At 40.2% G+C, this 5,000-nt stretch overlaps 1 non-coding gene across 1 annotated transcript; it reads right to left on the bottom strand.

The window, feature by feature from the left end:
- Positions 1-2,195: 2,195 nt before the first annotated feature.
- Positions 2,196-2,314, bottom strand: LOC123688352. The gene has a single exon (XR_006749879.1). It is a non-coding gene; the product is annotated as a 5S ribosomal RNA (ribosomal RNA).
- Between the last annotated feature and the right edge of the window lie 2,686 nt (positions 2,315-5,000).

The raw sequence follows: 5,000 nt of genomic DNA on the forward strand, positions 1-5,000 counted from the left end.
GATTATTGATTTTTCTTTCGCGATATTGATAGAAGACATCTGAATGAATTTCGAATTAATTCCGAAATCAAAAAAATATTTTCAATAAATTTTTTTTTCTAGAGTACCTCGGTCTTTTCTATTTTTTTTTCCAAGTTTCGTACGTCAATCAACATACATCCCAGAAAAAATCATCTCTCTAACTATCCTGGTTCAAAAGTTGTATCGGAACATTTCACGTCGAAAAAGAACATAGGCGAAAAAGGACGTGAACATTATTCCTTATAAAAATCAAACCCGACCATGGATTTTGATTCTGATTGTTGATTATCGCTATTAGAACACATTAGGAGGCAACCAGATCAAATTTGAGAAAATTCCACAATCAGAAAATTTTTTTCGAAAAAAAAAAAAAAATTCGAGAACACTTCGGTCATGGCAAGTTATTTCCCACAATCCATTCCCCAATCAACGTACATCCCAGAAAAAATCATCTCTCTAACTATCCTGGTTCAAAAGTTGTATCGGAACATTTTCACGTCGAAAATATATCTCTAAGTCCAGACCGATGCACCACGTAATCTCGGGCAGACCGATGCACAACGTAAATGACGATCGGGACCGGGGCGATCGGTCGTATCTGACACCGCCGGCTCGGTTCTAACATCGTCAATGAGTCGGGGTTGAAAAAAAGGACGTGAACATTTTTCCTTATAAAAATCAAACCCGATCATGGATTTTGATTCTGATTGTTGATTATCGCTATTAGAACATATAAGGAGGCAACCAAATCAAATTTGAGAAAATTCCACGATCAGAAAATTTTTTTCGAAAAAAAAAAAAAATCGTAATCACCTCGGTCATGGCGAGTTATTTTCCGTATTTCATTCCACAATCAACGTACAACATAGAAGAAATCATCTCTCTAACTATCCTGGTTCAAAAGTTGTATCGGAACATTTCACGTCGTAATATCTCGCCAAGTCCAGACCTCGGCGATAGGTAGTATCTGACACCGTCCGCTCGGGACTGACATCGACTTGGACTCGGGCTGATGATGGGGAGGCGTTTAAGGACGTGAACATTTTTCCTTATAAAAATTAAAGTCGACAATGAATATTGATTCTGATTACTGATTTACGCTTTAAAAACACATTAGAAGGCAACCAAATCGAATTTGAGGAAATTCCACGATCAGAAAATTTTTTTCGAAAAAAAAAAAAATCCGAAAAATATTTTTCGATTCCTATTACTGATTTACTCTTTTAGAACGCGTTAGGAGGCAACCAAATCAAATTTGAGAAAATTCCACAATCAGAAAATTTTTTTCGAAAAAAAAAAAAATTCGAGGACACCTCGGTCATGGCAAGTTATTTTCCACAATCCATTCCCCAATCGACGTACATCACAGAAAAAATCATCTCTCTAACTATCCTGGTTCAAAAGTTGTATCGGAACATTTTCACGTCGAAAATATATCTCTAAGTCCAGACCGATGCACAACGTAAACTAGGGCTGAACCGATGCACCACGTAATATCGGGCAGACCGATGCAGAACGTAAACTCGATCATACCGATGCTTCACGTAATCTCGATCTTACCGATGCACCACGTAAACAAGGGCAGACCGATGCAGAACGTAAAGTAGATCTTACCGATGCACCACGTAATCTCGATCTTACCGATGCACCACGTAATCTCCATCTTACCGATGCACCACGTGAACTGGATCTTACCGATGCAGAACGTGAATTGGATCTTACCGATGCACCACGTAAACTCGATCTTACCGATGCACCACGTAATCTCAATCTTACCGATGCACCACGTGAACTGGATCTTACCGATGCAGAACGTGAATTGGATCTTACCGATGCACCACGTAAACTCGATCTTACCGATGCACCACGTAATCTCAATCTCACCGATGCACCACGTGAACTGGATCTTACCGATGCAGAACGTGAATTGGATCTTACCGATGCACCACGTAAACTCGATCTTACCGATGCACCACGTAATCTCGATCTTACCGATGCACCACGTGAACTGGATCTTACCGATGCAGAACGTGAATTGGATCTTACCGATGCACCACGTAATCTCAATCTTACCGATGCATCACGTAATCTCGATCTTACCGATGCAGAACGTAAACTCGATCATACCGATGCACCACGTTATCTCGGCAGACCGATGCAGAACGTAAAAAAAAAGCTTACAGCACGCGGTGTTCCCAAGCGGTCACCCATCCAAGTACTAACCGCGCCCGACGCTGCTTGGCTTCAGTGTTCTGACGAGAACTGGCAATTTCAGCGTGGTATGGCCGTAAACAACATATATTGCGATATTTTCTATGATATCTCACTTTTTGGGAGCGGAAAGGACGTGAACGTTTTTCCTCATAAAAAATGAAATAACTTTTGGATATTAATTCTGATTGTTGATTTAAGCTTTAAGAACACATTAGGACATATCTCAATGAAATTTGAGGGATTTCCGAAATCGAAAAATATTTTTCGAAAAAAAAAAAAAATCCCAGAAGACCTCGGTCATCTCAAGTTTATTTCCATATTCTATTACACAATCAACGTACATCACAAAAGGAACCATCTCTCTAACTATCACAGTTAAATTTTTGTATCGGAACATTTCACGTCGGAATATCTCGCTAAGTCCAGACCGGGGAGATCGGTCGCATCTGACACCGTCCGCTCCGGTCTAACATCGTCTTGGAGTCGGGGTAACGATGGAGAGGCGTTTAAGGACGTGAACATTTTTCCTTATAAAAATTAAAGTCGACAATGAATATTGATTCTGATTACTGATTTACTCTTTTAGAACACATTAGAAGGCAACGCAATCAGATTTGAGGAAATTTCAAGATCAGAAAATTTTTTTCGAAAAAAAAAAAAATTCAAGAACACCTGGGTCATGGCAAGTTATTTCCCACAATCCATTCCACAATCAACGTACAACATAGAAGAAATCATCTCTCTAACTATCCTGGTTCAAAAGTTGTATCGGAACATTTCACGTCGAAATACCTCGCCAAGTCCAGACCGGGGCGATAGGTAGTATCTGACACCGTCCGCTCGGGACTGACATCGACTTGGACTCGGGCTGATGATGGGGAGGCGTTTAAGGACGTGAACATTTTTCCTTATAAAAATTAAAGTCGACAATGAATATTGATTCTGATTACTGATTTACGCTTTAAAAACACATTAGAAGGCAACCAAATCAAATTTGAGGAAATTCCAAAATCAGAAAATTTTTTTTCAAAAAAAAAAAAATCCGAAAAATATTTTTCGATTCTGATTACTGATTTACTCTTTTAGAACACATTAGAAGGCAACGAAATCAAATTTGAGTAAAATCCAAAATCAGAAAATATTTTTCGAAAAAAAAAAAAATTCGAGAACACCTCGGTCATGGCAAGTTATTTTCCACAATCCATTCCCCAATCAACGTACATCCCAGAAAAAATCATCTCTCTAACTATCCTGGTTCAAAAGTTGTATCGGAACATTTTCACGTCGAAAATATATCTCTAAGTCCAGACCGATGCAGAACGTAAACTCGATCATACCGATGCTTCACGTAATCTCGATCTTACCGATGCACAACGTAAACTAGATCACACCGATGCAGAACGTAAACTCGATCTCACCGATGCACCACGTGAACTGGATCTTACCGATGCAGAACGTGAATTGGATCTAACCGATGCATCACGTAAACTCGATCTTACCGATGCACCACGTAATCTCGATCTTACCGATGCACCACGTGAACTGGATCTTACCGATGCAGAACGTGAACTCGATCTTACCGATGCACCACGTAAACTAGGGCTGACCGATGCATCACGTAAACGACGATCGAGAGGCGCGAAAGGACGTGAACGTTTTTCATTATAAAAATTGAAATAAATGATAAATAATGATTCTGATTGTTGATTATCGTTTTTAATATGCATTAGTAGGCAACCAAATGAAATTTGAGGAAATTCCGATAACAGAAAATTTTTTCGAAAAAAAAAAAAAATTCATGAAATCCTCGGTCATCGCAAAATATTTACCATATTCTGTTCGATAATCAACGTATATTTAAGAAGGAATCATATCTGTATCTATCTTGGTTCAAATTTTGTATCGGAACATTTTGACCAAAGTCCGAGCTTCGGCCGAAACAGACACCGCTGACCTGGCCTATCGATCGACCGAGAGTCGGGGATAGAGCGTAAGTGTTGTCTGGAGGGGAACCCTGTGCTCTCCTGACATATATAGGGAAGGTGGTCGCGTTGGGCGATGCAGAACGTTTGGATCGGGAATTATATTTTTGGTTCAGCTATTGGAATATGGTTTATTGTTGGTATATATTGGCGAAATAACGTTCTTACTGACTGGGGATATTCATAAAAATGAGTCCGGAGATTTTCAGATCGAAGTCCGAGTGATCCGACTTGGAAGGCGTGTTGGGTGGGTCGAGATGGCTTAGATCGATCAGACGAGGCGGGCTAAGTGTTGACGTCATGCATCGGTCCATTTTCAGATTGAGTCCGAGTAATCCGACTTTGAAAGAGTGTTGGGTGCGTCGAGACTGTTTAGATAGATCGGACGAGGCGGACTAGGTGTTAACGACATGCATCGGTATATTTTCTGATCGGAGTCCGAAGAAATCGGCCCTAGTAGGCGCAGCGGACGGTCGAGACGGCCTCGGTGGGTCGGATCGATCGGGAAAAGTTTGCTAAATCGTGTCTGGAGGGGAACCTTGGGTTCTCCTGACATATATAGGGGATAAGGTTTGGGTGAACGATTCTTCACGTAAAAGTTGAGTAATTTATTTTTCGATAAGCTTTTGGATATTGATGAGAAGTATATGTATATCTTCGATTAAAAGAATTCTTACCGTCTCGATGTATATTATATTAGATATATAAGAAATAGTTAACGTGATGCATCGGCCGATTTCCGGATCGGAGTTCGAGAGATGCGACTTTCGATGCGCGATGGGT

This window comes from Harmonia axyridis, chromosome X (genome assembly GCF_914767665.1).
Source record: "Harmonia axyridis chromosome X, icHarAxyr1.1, whole genome shotgun sequence".
In the NCBI taxonomy this organism is placed as follows: Eukaryota; Metazoa; Arthropoda; class Insecta; order Coleoptera; family Coccinellidae; genus Harmonia; species Harmonia axyridis.